Consider the following 21,935-nt stretch of genomic DNA (forward strand, 5'->3'; position numbering starts at 1 on the left):
GGAAAAAAATCATTTGAAACTACTAGTTAAACTTAGACTTCAGTCTAATTGCTGTAATGCCAGTACAAGTATTGCTTTTGGGTGGGGGAAGTGAGTGCTAGTCGTCTAAGATCACACAGCTGCTTTCTTTCAAAGAGAAATCAGTATTACCAATTCATTTGAGCCACTTAACAGAAAATTTTTGGACAGCTGATTTGTGTATATATTTTCCAATTTAATAACAAATCTTGACTTATACACATACCTGGAAAGTATGCTGGTGTGTGTGTGTGTGTGTGTGTGTGTGTGTGTGTGTGTGTGTACGTGTGTGTGTGTACGTGTGTGTGCATGTTAAGGGGATGTATTTGTAGGTACATGTGCTTGTATGTGCCTGTGCTTGTGAAGACCAGAGGTCAAGATTAGCTGTCTTCCTGTCTTAGTGACTGTTTTTTATTGCTGTGACAAAACTTATGATCACAGCAACTTACTTATAGAACAAAGCATTTATTGGAAGGACTCGTGGTTTCCAAGGGTGAGTCCTTGATTCCTTGATCAGCAAGGCAGGGATCATGGCAGCAGGCAGGCAGACAAGAATGAGTTTGGGAAAGACAGAGCTAACTGAGAATAGAATGATCCTCTAAAACCTCAAAGCCCACTCCTGGTAACATTCCTCCATAAAACAGGTCTACCAAGTAGGAATCAAACATTCAAATATATGACAATATATTTACCACTGCTCATTCAAACCACCACACTTCCCCCATCACTTTCAACCTTTCTTTTTCAGATGATGTCATTCACTGAACCTATTTAGATCTTACTCATTCAGTGAGAATCTATGTGCGAGCTCCAGGTATGTTCCAAAGGAATACAGTCTACCTTGCTTTTGGGAAGTGGGTTCAGGAGATCAACCCCAGGGCCTCATGATTAAGCTACAAGAATCTTATCAAGGTATCCATTTCTCTAGCCCCAACAACTACCTCTCAATGTTGAACTATAGGATTTTTGAACGGGGAACAATTATAATTAATCGCAATGTTTTAGCACAGATGAAGAAACTAAAGAGAAATAACCCAAGTATAAATGTATTGTTAATAAAAGACTAGGAGTAGAGTTCAGGTTTTCTGCCATGGAATGCTTTCTTGCCAAAGAAGGAAACCTAGATGCTCTCTGAAATATCTAATCAATGCCAATAATTTTTGTAAGTGTGGATCTTTAAAATTTGTCAGGGATGTTTCACCTTAATTTACATGAGCTATAAAGCTTTCTTAGTATGAAAGATATGTTAATATCATCCAATGGGCACACAGACATCTTTCAAATCTACAAATGACATAATATGAGAAAATCTTGAATTCTTCTCTAAGGAAATTTTCTTTTAATTTTGTCATTTGATTATCTGATCATAATTTTTGTTGTGTAATTATCTAAGCTTTGTCATATTATTATTCTCCTAAAGATAGTACATCTAGATGAATGGTAAGTGAAGTCATGTTTTATATGGTAACAATTGGTCAACATATTTTAAGATCATGTTACAGAATAATTATAACTAGTTAAACTCTAATTAAGATATATTTAATACAATATTTTTATATTTAGTATATTTTTCAAATTTGGGAGATTTCTGGGCTTTTTTCTATATTTCTATGTTTATGTAGTTTTAAAAGTACCAAGACTTACTAACTTACTTCAAATTCAAATCAACCTTGCATTGTTGCCATTTGGAATGAAAATTAGTATTTGATTAATGGTGTATAGCACAATCACAGATAGGGACCACAGTTTAAGAAGAGCAATATTATTTATCCCCTAGTTACTAAGAACTGAATAATGACTAATGTTTTAATGAAATTAAGAACTGTAAGTTACAAATCTTGCCAAATTTTCTTATATATTGCACTAGAGGACTGATTCTCAAAGCACTTAATCAATACGCTAATTGAATTATAGCCATATTAGTTATTTATCAGGAGAAAGGGTACAATGATTTTTGATGGTTGCTTAGTGAATGTTCATTGGACAGACATATGGTTAGATAGATGGATAGATGAAATGAAGAAAAATGGATGGTCAGACAAATTAATGGAATAGCTTAGTCAATATTCAAATATTCATATTTAGATATTTCACTTGTCACCTTTTATGACATAATTATAACATGCATTTCATGCAAGGATGCAAATTTTGTTCTGAATCTTCTGAAAAGAAATGTTTGTTCCATTGATAGTGAAAAGTGTCATATTTATTATAGTCCATGAGAATATTAAATAATTTTGCAAATTTCCTTATTGGCAACTGCTATTCCCACTCATTCTGTAGAGGGTCACCATAGTTATGAAATTCCTAGGGTTAGTTTCTATGTATAGAAAATGTCACACAATTATTAATTCAAACTTGTCAGACAGTCTGAACATTTGGTTTTGCAAATACTCCTTCATGATAATGGAGTATATAAACATATTTACATATAAAATAGATAAATAGATTTCAAAGTGCATTTTAGCTAAAATAAACTCAATAATATGTACTATTTATATCAAACAATTCAGCATAGATTGAACATACCTTGTTAGATCCAGATGAGAAGTTAAGCAGAACAAAAGTCACACTTGTAATTCCTGTAAACAAATTAGACCAAATTATATTTCATACAGGTAAAAAAACAGGTACAATGTAGTAATTCCATGAGGGGAGGGATATATATATCTCATTAATAAAATAATAATTTTATTAATTAATCAAATACTAATTTTCATTTCAAATGACAACAATGCAAGGATGATCTGAATTTGAAGTAAGTTGGTAAGTCTTGGTTCTTTTAAAACTACATAAATATAGAAGTATAGAAAAAAACAGAAATCTCCCAAATTTGAAAAAATATACTAATATATATATATATATATATATATGCTGAGAGGGATTATATATACACTGTATATATACACTGTATATAATGGGACTACATATACACTGTAACTTATTTTATAATTCACAAGTGAAGTGCATTTCTTGTTTAAAGGTCTACTTCAAATTGTCATTATCTTAACTACACTGCTAATAGAAGGGGTTTTGTTTTTATTGTTTGGTTGTGCATGGTATGGGACTTTTCTTCTTAGGCATGTAGGCAAGCACTCTGCCATTGAGTCACATTCTAGGATGAAGACTTTAATTTCAGAGACTATACCTAGAACAGTACGGTTTATGTCTACCCCCCATACAATCTCATTTAATTTACATTCAACATTTTGAGATGATATGATACCACAATGTCACTAACAACATGAAGTTTATACTAACCATACTTGCTTGGAGTATATTTACTTGTACTTACTGAAAGCCTTCATATGCAGACTTCATGTATTTCTCCCAATAACTGTTTAAGTTTGGAAAACCAGGGTTTAGAGAGCTTCAATAGCTAACATTACTCCACTGAATCATATATACAGTACATGGCAGAGCCAGCATCAGGGTACATGGCTTCCTTTTTGCTTCATTCTTTGATCCAATGACTTACATGCTCTTTATATAGCACTTATAAAAATGAAGGTAAAATATTTTTAACACCTATCATGCTTATCACTCGGACAAAAGGTTTGCTACCATCAAACGAGCCACACTAGTATGCTTTACTCGAAAGATGCATATTGTGCTGTGACATAATATATTCAGTATGTAATCCAATGATGGTTAACATATGAACTTTACAACTCCTCCATAAGCAATGTAAATGGATACATTTTTGTAAAGCAACTTGTCAATAAGTGTTAATTCTTTAAAATATGCACTTTATTTGATCTTTATATACATACATGTATAAAGAAACAATACGAGATATATATAAAGAATTTTATATAATTTGTATGATATCAAAAGTACCTAAAATCTCATAACTATATTTTATTTAAGTAAATCAAGTCCTAATTACAAGATGGGTTACTAAGTAGACCACAGCATGGTACAGGGACTAGACATGCCAACTATTTCTCCATCTAAGTTTTACCTATGCTTCTAAATAATGTTCTTGAGTTGGGGATGAGAGGAACTATTGAATTTTCTTTATTTTTTTTATTATTTTCAGGTTTTTTTCCTTTTGGAAGATAATTTTGTAATTATATTTATATACAGAAAACTTAGTGTACATTTAACCCAGTTTAGTGGCGAGTCCTTCAGCCTTTGCCTTTTCCAGCTTGGTAATGTGAGCCACAGATCTGGTCACTAAGGACCCAGATCGCTGCCTCCCCAATGGCAGCGGATCTCGTCATATCTATCACTATAATTGGTCCTAATAGCCTCCATCAGCTTAGCCAGAGAACCCTTGTCTTCTGGATTAGCCTGTGTGAAGGCAACAGTGGTGCATGTCTTCCTGTGGACCAGGTGCCCCCAGCCTGGCCTTTCCCTTGATAATGCGGTAGGGCACCCCCATCTTTCGACACAGAGCAGGTAAGAAAACCACCAGCTCAATGGGATCTACATCTTGGGCAATCACAAGGTGGTGACTCTATTGATTCCTGCTAGGAGGACAGGTCATTCTTAGTTGCGATGTCCTCTTTGCTAGCAGCTTTCTCAGCATGTGTCAGTAGCTTCTGCTTCCTCTCTTGCTTTGTCTCTGGCTTGTACTTGTGGGTGAGCTCAATCAGCCGAGTAGCTGTTTGCCTGTCCAGGGCCTGGGATAGGAACTAGTTAATGGCAGGAAGTACTCTGAGCTGCTTAAAGATGATGGCTCTTTGCTGCTGCAGTCTGAAGTAGCTGGGCCATTTGAAAAAGCGTGTTAGATCTTTTTGGGGCTTTTTTCTGCTTTCTCTCTCTCTCTCTCTCTCTTTCTCTCTCTCTCTATATATGTGTGTGTGTGTGTGTGTGTGTGTGTGTGTGTGTGTATTTTTATTAACTTAGAAACTATTATCAAAATATTATATAAAAATCAAAATAATTTTTAATGCAACACTATAGAAAATATATTTAAAATACATGATTCTCTTTTGTGTGTATTTCTATGATCTAACATTTGTAATGAATGTATACATAATCTTGTATTAATAGTTGTATTTTAATTCCTTAAAAATTTTGTAGAAAAGATAGTATTGTAAATCAAAGCAAAAGGAAAAGAAAATGTCAACTTTAAACTTTAACATTTTGATATTTTATGATTGACATTTAATTAATCTTGTGGCACCAATTTATCAATCAACTAATCCCCAAATCTACCACTTTTATATTTGGAAATTCTCAAAAATGAGATCAAATCTTTCAAAAATGCTAGGAGTATATCAAGATAAAAGACAATATTTAAATACATCTGTAAAGACTGTTGGCCAATAACATCATTGTCATCTTTGGGGAAAAAAATCACTAAGATGACCTTGTAGTGATAATGGAGTATGATATTATTACTAATGATTTCCATGCCCAATATACTATGTATAAATCAGTCATAGTAAACTGAAGTGGTGTTTTTGATTAGCAGCAATCTCATTGCTCTAGGTGCATTTTGATCACTGTTAATACTGCTCAAAAAAGGCATGGTTCTGCTCAAGTGTTGAGGTGGCTCCATAATAATGCAAAGTTAGAATAAGGGAAGATACTGTACTGACATCTAGACTACAAAAATTATTTCCGTCTCTTCTGCTGCACACACCAGAGTAAGTCTGTAGAAATTGGCTTTATACCCATAAGGCTGATTCTCCAAGGAAGCTAGCAAAAAGAAAAAAAAGTACTTGAAAAAAATAAACTCTCCTATATGTAGTACTTTGGCTTGGTGAGGTACATAGAGAAATGAGAAGAAAACTGGCTTTAAAAAGATATAGCTCTTTTCTCCTCACTTCAGAATCGCTTTCCTGCTTCAGCATTTAGCAGCGAATCGCCCCATTTAAGATTATGGAAGGCCAGTGTATAGGTTGATCTATGTCAGATACCCCAGGTTACATGCCATTACTTACGAGTTGCCAACATGTTCTACTTCCCTTCCTTATACAAATCTCTCTCTCACCCAGGCGTTCATTTCCAAAAGGAAGAAATTGTGCAATGACTTTATGTGGGCTAACCAACATTTACCAAACAGAAGTTAGAATGCTTGAGAGTATTGGCACTGGAATGAGGCAAATAATATATACCAGATGCAAAATAGCAGAAGCCATAAACATTAGAAAGACAGCCCACAGAACTGACTTATGGGATACATCTTGAAAGCCAAGTCATAAATCCAAATCTAGATAGCTCAGTGAGAGAGCATCTAGTGCGGACTTCAGAGACTGCTATGACCTCTCCTTTGATCCTATGAAAAGAATAAAAAATAATAAGAATTGTATAAATAATATATAATAATAAGCAATAATAATAAAATAAGGATAAGAATAAGAATAATATTCTACTGTCTTCAAAGGAGGTACTTAATATCTCTATATAATTGCCATTCATAAATGGAGAGGTAATTAGTGAATTTAAGGTAAGCAGATGAGACTTTGAAAATATGAGTATATAAAATGTACACATGTGTACATGGAATTGCTATCTTCAATGGATTCCAAAAGAAAAACTTCTACTAATTTAGGAAAAGTGTCATTTAATTGTTCAATTTCCCAATAAATTTTAGCTGTAGGTGCTATATTAACATGGTTTCTAGCTACAAGGCCCTTAGCTGGCACATAAGTCACTATACTTTATTTTACTAATGACTATATCTTTCCGTATTGCTTCCCATGCTTTGAAAACTCAGATGCAATTTTTCTAATGGAACCTTTACTCAAGGACCTTGTAGAAAATAATTGTGTTAATAACAGAGACAGTTTCCCCATTACAATGATCTGTGCTCCTCGACAATTAATGCCTCTCCACTCTGGATTGTCACCCCTTTTCCTCAGGGCCTAAAGAACTTTTAGGTTTACATTACTGGATGCAGCTTCTTTTCTTTCTGGCAATATGGGCATTTCTAATGATGAGACCTGCCAAAAGTTGTCAATGCTATTTTTCTTCTTTTCCATTAGAGGTGACTGTGGCTGACTCGCCAAGTAATCTGTAGTCTAACTTCACTTAATTGTTATTACTACACGACATGAAGAAATATAGTGAGTAATCACTTCTGTTTTACACGAAGCAAATTGCTAGTGCTTTTCACAGCTATATGAAGAAGCCTTAACTTGCCTAATCGTCCCCTAATATTCTGGTCAAATACTGACAGGATAAACTCAGCTCTCTCTGGTTCTCTAGTAAATGAAGACTAAATTACATTAGTGGCTTTCACTTATTCCCCTTGCCTGTGGGTGTCTTCAAACAAAACAGCCATAGAACATTTCTACCTGATTTGTTTATCTCTACCTCAGTGGTTCTCAACCCCCTTTAGGGGTCACATATCAAATATCCTGCATATCAGATGTTTACACAATGATTCACAACAGTAGCAAAATACAGTTATAAAGTAGAAACAGAATAATTTTATAGTTGGGGGTCACCACAACATCAGGAACTAGACTAAAGGTCACAATATTAGGAAGGTTGAAAAGCACTGTTATAGCTCCATCTCTCAAGGAGAATGGTTTATTCTAATCTACCGTGTAAATCTCCCTTCAATGTACCAGCAATTATTTTGTACATTATATTTACTCTTTCTCTTGTACATATACTCTGATAATGAAAGTTATATAGTCTATTATAGAACATCTAAATGCACAAGAAAGAAAAATGAAAAAATAAAAGCTATTTCCTATCTACTTCCTCCCAAAACTGGTCTTTTTGTTTTCATGCGTGCATTTCCAATCTTTTTCCCTATATGTATATGGGGCACGTAGAGTCACTTATCCAATATTTGGCATTATAATGTACACATTTTCCTTTTACATAAAATATTTGAAAGCATCATCTTTAGTACACATAAAATATTACATTTTCTCAACATATCATAAATTGTTCAGCAATCTCTTGTTGAACATGTGTTCTACCATTACAAAAAAAATGTTCTTTGAAAAAAATAAGTACTTTGTGTGGGGCTGGAAAGATGGCTCAGCAGTGAAGAGCACTGACTGCTTTTCCAAAGGTCCTGAATTCAATTCCCAGCAACCACACGGTGGCTCAAAACCATCTGTAACTGGAACTGATGCCCGCTTCTGATGTGTCTGAATAGAACGACAGTGTACTCAAATACATGAAATAAATAAATCTTTAAAAATACTTTGCAAATGAACTTTCTTTTACATTAGAACAAATTCTCAGAAGTCAAGTGACTAGGACAAATGATAATATCATTTTGTGGTACTAGGAGTAGAACACAGGGCCTACATATGCTAGACAAATTCTCCACCAATAATCTACCACCATAGCCACCGTGTACAAAATTCTGAATGATTTTGCAGAAAACTGCCAAATCTGGAGCAATTAGCATTCCATCAGCTCTTATTATCTCTTATTAAACTGGCATTTCTTAAGCATACATTGAGGGCACTAATCTAGCTTGTATGGTTGGACATAGTGGTAAACAAAAGGCAAGGAGCTCATGGCCTCATGGAGCCCCTGTGCTAGAGGAGTTGATAAATTATAAACAAATAAAACCACAGTAAGATACCAAGCAATTCTCATAAGAAAGAAAATAGAGGCAGAAAATGGGAGAGGGAAATGAAGAAAAATAACACAAATCACTGCAAGGGGAGAGAATACACTTATACTGAAAAGACAATAGTTTAAACCTATGAATGAAATGAGAAATTCGACCCGTGGGAATCTGGAAAAATTATTTCAAACAAATAGACGAAAATGCATGCCTAAAAGTTCCTGGGTGATAAAAAGTTTATGGCATGTTTCAGAAACAAACAGAAGGCAAAGTGTCTAAGTAAAAGTTTTTTAGCAAGGTTAGGTAGGAAATATAGTACACAGTGTGATAAAAAATGATGAAGACTCTTGTAGGCCTTGCTATTTTTCTTAACTATTTAAATTGCATTTTATATGTGTCCTGTTTGATTGTTCTCTAACAGGTAGAAAAGAGATAAAAGCACAGATCTTAATGGAATTTAAAAATCATACTGGTTGTGGTATAGAAAACCATAAAGGGGCAACTATCAATAGAAGAATCTTTGGGAATAGTTAGTCCTAATTAAAAAACCATGGCATGGTGAAGGGCGTTAATGATTGGCAGGGAGAAAATGACTCATATAAAGTCACTGCAGGTAGAATCAACCGAGTTAGCCGTTGTTAACTGGTTGGATTATAGGTTTTACCTCCCAGGAATGACTCTTAAGAGTTGAATCCTGCACAATTGTACTATCTTATTAATATTTCCATATATATTTATATATATACACACTGTATTGTTTATATTGTTTCTATATTTTAAGTATACAGGCATGTGTATACACGCTTCCACACTACTGATGATATTGTATACAGACGGTCATTAGAAGTTATTCACTGTTTACAACTGAAATTTCACACATATTTAATCGAATTTCTTTTGGTTACTGAAATTTGACTTTCAAAAAGAACACCAATTTGCATTTGTGTTTTCTTTCGTGCACTATATTTTTCATGCCATTTCCTAGTGGCATGTACAAGATCCTGTGTACTTAGATTTTATTTCATTATTTTGTTTTCTTCTTGGCTTATATTATAACTTCCCATGGCACACATCCTCTTGTGTGTCTACTATCCTTAGTGCAATATTTTTGAAACTGTGGAACTTGCTTTCCTCCTTATTTGCTCTAGAGTCTGTAGGACACTCTAATTACTCATTCTTGTAAGTTTAATGACTGTGTTTGCCGATTGTACCCAAATATCTACCTTCAGAACTGATAATCAGTTCTATGATGTAATCATCTGAAGTCTAAGTGTCTGGATGTCTTTGTGCTATTGAATATTAAATAGGTCCAAACCTCACCTCATTGTCCACTCAGTTTTTTCTTTTGTGGCCCTTATATTGCATAATGAGTCACAGTGGGTTCCATATATTTCTCTTCTTTTTATTGTCATTGTCACAGTTTGGTCCACACCCTGAGAAATTTTTACATATCTCTTCACATATCTTACTCTTAATCCAGTTTAGCCTATCATCCATACAGGAATTGTCCTTTAAAAATTCGCACTCCTGGGCTGGAGAGATGGCTCAGTGACTAAGAGCACTGATTGCTCTTCCTGAGGTCCTGAGTTCAAATATCCCAGCAACCACATGGTGGCTCACAAACATCTGTAATGAGATCTCATGCCCTCTTCTGGTGTGTCTGAAGTCAGCTACAGTGTTCTTACACATAATAAATAAATCCTTTAAAAAAATTCACACTCCTAGGAAGAGACAACTCCAACTGAGGGAATTCTTTAATCAGATTAGCTTGTGGCCATGTCTATGTGGCATTTTCTTGATATTTAATTGATATAAGAAGGTCCAGTCCACTATGAGTGGCACCTAGCTTGGGTTGTATGAAAAGGCTAAACAAGCATGTTGCAGGGTGCAACCCACTAAAAAGCCTTCTTCCATGGCTTTTGATTCTCTTCCTATCTCCTGGTTCTTGCCTCTAGCTATTGCCCTGACTTCCCTCAATGTTTAATATAATCTGTAAGCTAAAATAGAACCTTTCCTTCCTGATTTGCTTTTGGTCATTTTATTCATCATGATAAGAGAATAAATTAGGATAATTGGTCACCCCTCTGTCATCTTAAAATCTACCAGTAATTCAACAATAGAGATAATTTCTGGCTTAAATATAGCAACTTTTCTGTTTATTTTTTAAATAACCATCAGGACAATTGCTATTTTCTAGAATAACTCTCCACACAGATAAAGTCACTTATATACTTAGTATATAAGTACTAAACACTGTATACTAGGCCCATGCAGGAATACCAAATGAGAAATTAAGTTTAATCCTGTTCTTCAAACCTAGATAGAATGTACTTTTATCCACGAGTCCTCAATAAGAATTAATTTAAGGATATAGGAAAAATGGCTTAGCCATTATGAACATATATTGCTCTTCCAGAGAATCCAATTTTAGTTATTAGCATCCATATGAGGCAGTTCAAAAATACTTTTAACAGTTCCAGAGTATCTGACATTCTTTCATTCTCTCTCTCTCTCTCTCTCTCTCTCTCTCTCTCTCTCTCACACACACACACACACACACACACACACACAGAGAGAGAGAGAGAGAGAGAGACTGATAAATTTTAAAGTCTAAAAAAGGAATTAATTTAAGCAATCTATTTCTTATAAAGCTTTATCATGTTTGAGTTTCCACAGTATGCTAGTTATTACTCCTAGAGAGCTCCTTATATGATCATATTAGGCCTATATGTTTGTCTTCAAGAATAGGTAAGTCTTTTGAAAAAATTGTATAGGGAGCTAAATAGAGGCATTTGTAAAAGTTTATCAAGAGTATAAAAATTATCAGATGAAAAGCTTTATTCATGAAGAGTGTTCTTTGATAGATGACAAAATTTATGTAAAATTGAAGCTTTGGGTAAAAGAAGAGGTTATCACATGACACCTAAAATTCCTTTGGAGGGAATGCATGGAAATATAAACCTATTATTCCTCAATTCTTCATAAGTATTGACTATATTGCTCTGTACCTTCAGCAGCCAAGGTCCACCAAGTATATTAGTGAATGTGTGGGACAAGTATGCTCTCACAGTTTATACAGTTGCTTAACGATGTCATACTCCATATTAAAACATACATGGTGAAAATCCCGCTAGTTGCGATATGTCAACCATTAAAATATTTAACTCTACTGGATTCTGTTAACATTTAAATTATCTCACTTCCATAAGTTGTTAAATCTCAAATAGGAGAATAAGTCAAATAATAATAATAATGAAGTAGCACGCCTGTGTTAATATACAATCCAAATTTAAATGGCCTCACACCTAAGTGATGATATTTTATCATATTAAACATCAGAAATACAAAATATAAAATATTTTGAAGTGTACTCAACGTAAGCCTTCAATAAAGAATATAAATAAGTCCAGGGCTGGCAAGACATCTCAGGGGTGAAGGCTTGTGCCATCCTGTCCAATGGCCTGAGTTCAGTACCCACAAGGTTCAAGTAGGATAGAATTCTTACTTCGTTGTTTTTCTTCTGACCTTCACAAATGGCATGTGTGTATGAATACATGTGCACACACATAAACATAAAGAAATGTAAAAAGAAAAGAATTTTAACCCAGAGTATTTGTATGTTTTTATAGCTCCTACTCAATTGCATAGCTCTCTTTCTTAAAGGTAACTAGATCTCATTAGTAAAATTGAAACTCTCTTCTCAAAATAATTTTCCTTGTTTGACTTGTCTGGCAATTCTACCAAAATTGTCCTATGTTGCTTAAAGCTTTACAGATACAGTGGAGGCTCAGTCACGGATTCATATTGCCTTAAAGTATATAGTAAAGAACACAGGAGATTATTATGTGTCTGTATACAGTGCTTGAGAAATTGATGTGAAATATACGTATACTTTTAATAAATATTTCCCAGAGAAAGCAATGTCATGAGCACACACACACACACACACACACACACACACACACACACACACAGAGGCATACACACATATTTAATTTTTGGAGATACATGATAGAGCAGGAGATCACACAGCAATATCTCTCAAATGTTCGCAATTAAGCAAAGCAGCTTTAGAAAAGAAAATCATTAGCATTAAAAGTAAGGGGCATAATGCACAGACTATAAATTGAGAATGTTGATCAGAAACGTTTTGTTGATAGGAACTAAGTTGGCTAGGAAAAGAGCCAAAATTTCAGGTTTAGAATGCTTCCAGCCACTGTGCAGTTGTAGTGTATTTATACACCTCTATATTTAAACACAGGTGGTAATTAGCAAGATTGAGACACCTTTAATAAGGCATCATCATGGGTGCAAAGGATGTGTAGCATAAGATGAGTTCATTATCAATAACTTTCCTGAATTAATCATCTCTTAGGACATTTAATTTTAAATGTACCTGAAAAAAATCTGGATTATTGAGATGGACCATCTGTAGTTTTTTTTTCTATTTTAGCTGAACAATAGAAGAATATTTTTCAAATGTCTACATGCAGCTGGGATGCGGGAATGGTGATATCTAATAAACCAATTGTCCATTTAATCTGGCACCTTTTCTTTGACAGGTGTCTAAACCAGATAGACACATTAGAGGTAATAGACTTACTTAGACTCCACCAATTAGGCAAAACCATGTAACTGAGAAATTTTCTCTTTGACCTTAGCCAGTAATAAGATTTTTCTCTTGAAGTATGCAAATGGACAGTCATTTACTTTTATTTTGGCCAATACACAAACCCTCCTTCATATAAGCAGCTAAAAACACTAAACTAATTCTCAAAAAGTGAAAATGGGGTTTCTTTAATATAGCCATATTTGAATTCTTCTGAGAGGGACGCTATCTGCATGAGAACTCTCAATATTGATAATATATTTTGTCCAAATAGGAAAACAATTGAATAGTAAGCATATTATACTTTGAAAAGAGAAATGAAGGCTATAATTCCTTCAAACCTGAGCATTTGGCTATACAATGGAACATGATTTATCAGATAGTTTGAGCCAAGCAGTTAATATACTATTTCCTTATTCCTCTAAACTGTCAAGTATTTGCATAATGTTTAAAAGAAGTCAACATGACAGAGATGATTCAAGCATTAGGTACTCTGCATGGGCAGCAGTGATGAGTTCCCTAGTCTTTGGTTTTGTAATTATATATCTATAGCTCGAATAACAAACACCAACAAAACATCTAACAAAATATATGCATTTCAAAATCCAGCCACAAGGATACTAATATCCCCACTGTTCTCTGTACACAAAACTCTAAACAAATGATTTTTTTTCTAAAAATTTAAACAAATACCCTATCTATCATTCATAATTATGTCAAGGATATTTATATTTTAAAAAAGCTTCATTTAAAACACAAAAGGCTTTCTAATCTTTATATGATAAATATATATGCCTTTTTTTGTTACAAAAATCCTCACTAAAGAATTGTTTTATCTTAGCCATAATATAAAAAAAAAGTTTGCAACAATAATTCACAAGAAAACCCATTAGATTCTCAGAACCTATAGCTGGCATTGCCAAAGACAGCATGAGTTTCAGTTCAGCTCATATTAGAGACTGTGATTCTAAAATTCAATTTCATAAATTGTAATCAGCCACAAAAATGTTCGAACAAAATATGAGAGACATTAAAAGGCAATTTCCTCATTGTTGACTACTTATCAAATGACAACTTAGTTGATTAAAATTAAAACAATCAGCATGCTTTATAGTGATGAGTAAAATAACTCTTTCACAAATCCCAAATAAATGCATTCAAATACATTTGGTCTCTAATAAAAAAAAGTGGGGCATAGATATTTTAACAGAATTGCTTTTCTATTTAAAAAGGGAAAATAACCCATAGCACTGGAAAATTCAAGTACCACTTGTATTTAGTTTTGCTGTGATCACTAAGTAGGGTTCTGCAAAGTCTACAGACTCATAATTTGAAAGAACATATTTTCTATGTAATAGTTATTACAAACTATTTTACAGCTGTGAATGCTCTATTAGAACAAAAATGCATTGTAGACTACATAAATACTAACAAGAATGTACAAATCAAACCTCTATTTCTGTGACTACTTTGAAAGAACTGCTTGAGTAGAAAAACAGAAGAGGTTTACAAGTAAAATCTTAAGAAAAATTGGCAGAAGTTTTGCTCTGCTTAATAATTTATTTCTGACAAATTCGTTGTTCCAACCTTTTCAGTTCTTTTCAGGGACCAATAGGGTGACATGAAATTAAAAAAGAGGCTCCTGTACTGAATGAGTGACTCTCAGCTGTCTGTCCCATCTAGTTTCCATGGCAGTAGAAGGAATGTTGGGAAATGAAATACAGAAAATCAAAAGAAGCTAACATATCGAACCCAGTAAGTTAATTTCTGAACTGAGAAATCACTGGGTGGGGGGTGATGTAAAAGAAGCACAGAATGAAGTTAAGTTGTTGCAATTTCTCTGTTCTTGAAAAGGCCAGTCAGTACACTTTTGGTTTTGTCTTAGTTGGGGGATGCCAGTAGTATCTCACATAATGCATAGAAGGCTCTAGAATGACATATGGTGTATTATGTATCTTACAGAAATTCAAAGGTGTTAAAGATATTTGACTGAAAAGATTTTTTTTGAGCTTTGAGTGTTTTCTTTTTCTTGCAAAGATACCAATGGTCATCATCCTGTTAAATGGTTCCGAAACACTCAGGCACCGAGGGAAACATCTTCTTTACCAACCAGAGGTTAGTCTGAATTCTCCCAAAACAGTTGGCTGTTGCATGCATACATTTGCGTCTTACCTAGGTATAATCATAGAGACACATATACAATCATCAATACTCAGAAAGCATATTTATCATGTTGCAGACCTCCGAAGCACAAAAAAGAAGGCTCCTGGGAAGCACATTCACAAAAAATGATCCACTAATCTGAAAACAGATTCTTAATACATATTGATGTGTTGATCTTCTAGTTAACTTCATCCTTACAGGTAGAGTAGGGTAGGAGAGAAAAACCCAATATTTCAGAATCATTACATCACTTTAAAAGCATCATCCAGGAGGTAGTGGCTATTTGGCATATACGCACATTTTACCATATGCTATTGTTTACCAAAAGTAGATGCTTGGGCAGGAAATACAATTCAGAATATTTTTTAAAGTTGTAAATTATCCAAGATCATCCTTTCAGGTCTCGAAATAAGCATTGAAGTTGCATAAGATTTAATAGTGTTACATTTTTATTAGTGTTACTATTTTTCACATATCAGTGATCCTCATCAGCAGGAATTTTTGCTATCCCTACATAAACCTAGTTTGCTTGAACTATGTGTGGACATAATAGTGTATAAATGAACATGTATGCTTGACAGTGATTTTCAGTTCATGCCATTATATTTAAATCTATTCATTCCTGTTTTCTATGAGGTTTAAATGTAAGCAGTATCCTTGGCTTGGCTAATCATGTCACATCACATGTAGCAGACTACAATATTACTACACATACTAGAAGCTACATAATGGAACAGTGATGCTGGGGAGACAGCTGTACTTGAACCATCAAGGTTGCTCACAGTAATCAAAAGCTCTGGAGGTTTTACAGCATTCAGCTGATCTAACTGCGCATGGTGCTATTTAGTATTTACTTTCTTCTGCATTAACAGGGATCATCAGGAAAAAGAAACTAAAGAAAATATGAATAACTTTAAGCCAGGGGACTCATGCATTAATTTGATCTTATTAACAATAGCTAGTATTATATAGCTAAGTATTATATCTGGGAAGAAGGGTGTTTAATTGCTTAAAGGAAGAAAACACAAGCCCAACCTCCATTCAAAAAGAACGATCTAACCAGCAGAATCTGCAGGTGATTGAAATCAGTTACTGATTACGTGGAACAATTCTGAAATTTTAGTTCTTCTAATTTCCATTATAGCATTCATATTTGAAGTTATGGATATATGCTATCAAGCATACAGCAATTGCTAATTGTAGTTGTGCTAAGAACCCAACTCAGAACTGTTCTTTTTTCCAAATGGTGAGGAGGAAGCTTTGTAAAATATTCACAAGTCATTATGTTTGGGTTTAAAATTCACAGAAAATTTAAAATTGTATACATGTAATTTAAATAAAATTAGACAATGAATAGAAATAACTAAGGAATTTTGGAAAATTCCTTCCAAGAAAGTGTGTGTGTGTGTGTGTGTGTGTGTGTGGTGTGTGTCTGCGTACATCTTTTCAAGCACGCATGTGTGTCTGTGGGGGGGGGTGCAAGGAGGTAACAAGTATGAATAATATGATAAAAATATTTCAATTAAGAATATCTTTGAATCAGGTACTCAAAATACCAGTGTTATCGTGACTTCAAGTCATCCAACAGTAAATATATTCAAAACTAATAAATTAACATAATTTTGAAAACCTTAGGGGAATGATCAATCATAATGTATACTGAAGACTTAAGAGCTTTACTTAAACCGGGAACTGATAGACTTTTAGGAACAGCGGGCTTCAGGCAAACATTACACGAATTCTGAAAGCCTATCTCCAATACAGACTGGAAAACAATTTTTTTTGTTGTTGTTAGTTGTCCCTAAAATTTCTCACCACTTCTAAGTTTTGAAAAATCGTCATAGAAAATAAAATCCCATTGTCTTAACCTCAAACGTAACAAATAATAATTTTCAGTTTGATCATTCAAAATAGTATCATACAGAATAAATGTGACAGCTAGAGTGTTCTGTTTCAGCAAGAATCTGTATAAAGGCTGGAGAAAGGTACAGTGATCAGGGAAAGTATGATGGAGCAGGTCAATGTTACTTACACATATGCTAGCCAAACTCAAACACGGAGACCTTCAGGACATCCAAACTCTGAAGTAGGGCCTTGAGGGAATAGATAATGCCATGCACTAGGATTTACCTTTTTATTTTTAGTACACCAATGTGTTTGAATATTTGCACGTTCAGTTAGCCATCATTACAGCACCATGATTCTATAAAACAATGTTTTCCTTTAAGCTCTCTCTATAATTTATCAAATGCTAGCATATTCTTAATCCACAATCAAGTCCTAGATGTAATAGCAAACACCCTATCATGTAATCCCAAGTGTTTTCCCTAAATTTCTGTCATTGTTCTAGAAAGCAAATTTTATTATTGTCATTATTAAATGTATTACGTTGAGTATTCATTTATAGAGTTGTTTGGTAGAAATACCTGTTTTTTTTTAAGTTATGATGAACAACCTGTAAAGTTTTAATTAACATCTAGAGCATGGGCTCATTTTGGAAAATACCTGAACCACTTTACAAATGCATTTTATGGCTTTATTGGATTAGCATCAAAAGTTTGCAACCTTATTTTAGCATACCTGAAAACCTTTGACTATCCTTTAAGAACTTTGCAATAGTAAGCTATTCAACATATTATTTTCAAAGTCTTACAAATTTGGATAAAAAAATGTCAGAACTTGGATTTTGCTATTCTGGTATCTACTTGTAAGAGTCACCCGAAGCCTTATGCAAATTCATCCTCTCATACACACACATTGGGAGACACATAGAATACAGGGCAGGGATAAGCAAGTAAACAAGTGCCGAATAATTACTGAGCAGAAGTTAAAGCAGTGGACAGTCCTTTCATTAAACATGAGCTTTCCCCTTTTAGGCTGTGCTATTGCTTGACACGGTTCCAGTACCTTCTGCTACAGGTCACAAGATTTCAGAGGATGAAGGTATATAGGGTTTTGTTTTTTCCAACCAAAGGTACAATAGAGCAGACATTTGCAATGTCCTCACTGAACAGACTAAAGTAGCAATTGATGCTTACAGTACAGTGTACCGGGCTTGCTAATTATAATTATAAAACAACAATCTCCAATTCAAGGAAGCTGCCTGTAATCCTTACCGGAAATATGATCAATTAAATGCTTATCTAAGGATACCTATTAAAGTTCGCTGGGGCACATCCTTTGCTTTTGGTGCCTACATTCAAATAACATTTAATTTCTCTCCTGTGACACAGGGAACTTCTCTTCCTGTTTCTTTGGACCACTATAAATACAGGACTAGGTTAGTGTGCTCAGAAAACCTGTGAAGTTCGAGACAAATTCTGACCAATTGCTTTGTACTCAAGTAGAGTTTTTTTTTAACCATATTAGCATATCTCCAGCAGCAGTGATGCAGATCTGCTAAAACCCTATGCTGCCAAATGCAAGTACTAGCTGCAAGCCAGCTCTGGCCCCCGCCCCTATTCTCCCAGTGGTGAAACAGACGTGGAGAGGACATCCACTAGTGGAGTGAGATCGGCTGTCTCTGCAGTTGTAAACAATCAGCTGCACCCGTTCGCTGAAATGTTTAAATAGGCTACTGGCTTCTAGCACATCCGCTCACCAAGTAGCGCTAAGGCTCTTTCCACACCTCTAGGCAAAGCATCTTAAAACTGAATTGGCAATCCGCCTGTTCCCGGAATGGGAGAAGCTGAGGTTACATTTCCCCAGGCATGCCTAGCGGGTGCTTGGCTCTGGGCAGATGTACTGGCTAGTGCCGGATTCTAGACACCACGTTTTCAGGATGAAACGCAGAAACACAGAATCCCGCACAGATGAGCGCCTGGTTAAAGCCAACGCCGACGGCTACTGAAGCACCCAGTGCCCCGTTAGGATTATTTCCTTTGACACAGTTTGGGGTATTGGAGAACATATTGGGTGGGGCCTCAGTGAGGGTCCTGGCGTTCTCCTAGAACTCGAACTCCCTGAGTGAGGGTGGAATAGCAATTCAGAAGCAAACAGGTTCTACATACAGTATGTCCTAACCCTCGGGCATCTTCTTTCAGAGAGAGAGAGAGAGAGAGAGAGAGAGAGAGAGAGAGAGAGAGAGAGAGAGGTGACCCCGAGTGGCAGAACCCTAGTGGACGCTCCAGGTGGAAGTAATGAAAGAGATGGTCATCTCCTTGTTTTTTGAGTACAGCCTCCCCACCTGCGACTCGGAGCATCTTGGTCCACTTGTTAGAGTGCCTTGGTCTGCGCGAAAGCGGAGGCGAGTAGCCCTCTTAACAGTACTGAAGGAGTTGGTTGGCAAAAGTGACACCTGGGAAACCCACGAAACCTTCGAAGGACAGTGTCCCTAGTGCTGGCTGGAAGCCTAAACTGACAACAAGGCCAATCTCCCATCTCTCCTGAGAGGTCCACATCCCTGGGGCAGAAGGAGACCCATAGAAAAGGTTGCAGAGGCTCTGTTTCCTCCACAAGGAGTCCCAGAGCGGGCGCAACCAGCTTTTCAAGATCAGAAGTCACAATCCGAAAATGCATTCTATCTCATCCTAGGGGGGAAGTTCGCTCAGAGTCCTTGGGGCGGAAGGCAGGCAGGATCAAGCGGGAAGGAAGTAAGAAGCGGACCTACCTAGTCCAGACGCAAGTTTCAGTGGTGTCCTCAGGTGCGGTCCCCCGCCTCTTTGCCAGGTACTCAGCTCTGCCGGGTGCTGTAAGTGCAGTGGACTTAGGGCGTCTTTGCTGGTTCCTGCGGGAAATGACTGTAAATCCACATTACTGTTCGAGCTGCCGCTCGGGCCCCCGCATCGCTCTCCTCCAGCTGGCGGCGGCGGAGCTCTCTGCCCGCGGTCGCTTGGGGGCAGGAACCGAACCTGGCTACTGTGGTGCCAGTGGAAGATCGCTGCCAGGAGGGTGTTTGCTTGGGGGTTGGTTTTCTTCTTCTTCAAGATAATGTGTATATGTGAGTGTGTGTGTGTGTGTGTGTGTGTGTGTGTGTGTGTGTGTGTGTGTGAGAGAGAGAGAGAGAGAGAGAGAGAGACAGAGAGAGAGACAGAGAGAGAGAGACAGAGAGAGATTCAGAGGAGACAGAGATACAGGGACAGAGAGAGACACAGAGAGAGAAACTGAAAGAGACAGAGAGAGACACACAGGGAGAGAGACACAGAGAAATCAGAAGGGGTAAGACAAGCCTCCTGGGCACTGGGAGGTGAACTCCAGGCTGAGCTGGAGCTCACCGCGCGGCTTGGTGCCGGGCGTCTGCACCGCTGATGGCTGTGCTGATGTTGCCCTGGCCGCCGCCGCCGCGCTCTAAGGCTGGTCGCGGTTGTGCAAAAAATGTTTCTCCGCTACTCGAGACCAAAAAACCTGCCCTGTCTACTGAGCATGCCCGGTTTGACAGCTTCACAGCCCAGGCTTTTTTTTTTTTTCCTCCTTTTTTCTTTTCCCCAAGACTCCAGGTTTTAGCCGCAGCTGAGCCCCGGGAGGTGGGGGTTGAGCTGGGAGGAGCTGGAGGAGGAGGAGGAGGGCTGAAGGAGCAGGTAACGAGCAGAGGAAGGGAAGTGGAACTGAGAATGGTCAGGAGTGTTTGAGGGTGAAGAGAGGGCAGGAGAAAGCTGGGTACCAGAGCAAAAGGCAATATGGACAAACAAAATTTAGATTTCATACCACACTAGGATGGCTTCTGATCTCACATGACCAGCACTTATCATTTATCATTATTTCCTCCAGAGGATGAGGTGAAATGCAGACTTCAAAGGAGTGTTTGTTAATCTCAGAATCAACCCGGGACAGCGTTTCCCATTCATGATGTGCACAAGCAGATACACGTGCACGCGCGCGGGCGTATACACACACACACACACACACACACACACACACACACACACACACACACACAGTCGCAATCATGAAAACACGCGCTAAAACTCTCCATCACTGCTTCAATGTGTAAAGCTTCAGGACCAACTTAAGAAAGAATAAGTCTCTTGCCAGTGTAACTTTCAGGGGGATAAACTCGGTGGGGGGGGGGTGCTCTTTCTATTTTTCTACTCGTCCTTGCGCTACAGAAAAGCCAAGCAGGTGAACAGTGTGCAAGGTACACACAAGCTCTCTTGTGTGAGTGTAGAGAGCAACTCCAAATTGCCTTCCATTGATGGTATGACCCCAGCGCATCAAGGGGCAGCAAGACAGGTCAGCATTAACAAAATCCTCAAGGAAGAGGGTGTGTGTGTGTGTGTGTGTGTGTGTGTGTGTGTGTGTGTGTGTGTGTGTGTTCGCGCGCGCGCGCGCGCGCACCGTGCTCTTAGTCTACTGTGTTTGTGACCACTCTGGCCCCAGTGTTCCCCAAACAGATCTGTCCCTCACCCAAATGGGCAGGAGGGTACTAACCCAGGTGAACCCGGTTCACTGCCCCAAGCCTAGGATCCCTCCCTTCCCACCCTCCTCAGCTTCCTCGAAAAAGCGGAGAAGTGGAATTTGAACGCCCCGAAACTCGCTTGGGGAGCCTTAGGATCCTGACTGGGCATGCTCCAGACTTTGGGGCGCCTCGAGTGGAGGCATTCTCCAACCGCTAACATCTGCACGGCTGGACCAGATGTGGCTGAAGTGGGGAGGCTTTGGCGCCAGCTCCAAGGAAGTCTTTACCGTTCCGGGAAGGGCGCCGGCGACGCC

The 21,935-nt window shown here is 37.0% G+C and overlaps 1 protein-coding gene across 8 annotated transcripts in view; it reads right to left on the minus strand.

The window, feature by feature from the left end:
* The window catches only part of Tenm1 (teneurin transmembrane protein 1), an 889,770-nt gene extending 869,055 nt beyond the window's left edge, over positions 1-20,715 (minus strand). For 7 of the 8 annotated variants that reach the window (XM_063280510.1, XM_039100433.2, XM_063280511.1 and 4 more), the window contains exons 1-2: positions 19,897-20,590; positions 2,548-2,600 (exon numbers count right to left, since the gene is read on the minus strand). The gene's annotated coding sequence lies outside the window, so the exon portion shown is untranslated. Of the gene's footprint in view, positions 1-2,547; positions 2,601-19,896 lie in introns of all 8 variants that reach the window. The other variant, XM_063280507.1, reaches the window with a different exon arrangement.
* Between the last annotated feature and the right edge of the window lie 1,220 nt (positions 20,716-21,935).

This window comes from Rattus norvegicus, chromosome X (genome assembly GCF_036323735.1).
Source record: "Rattus norvegicus strain BN/NHsdMcwi chromosome X, GRCr8, whole genome shotgun sequence".
NCBI lineage: Eukaryota > Metazoa > Chordata > Mammalia > Rodentia > Muridae > Rattus > Rattus norvegicus.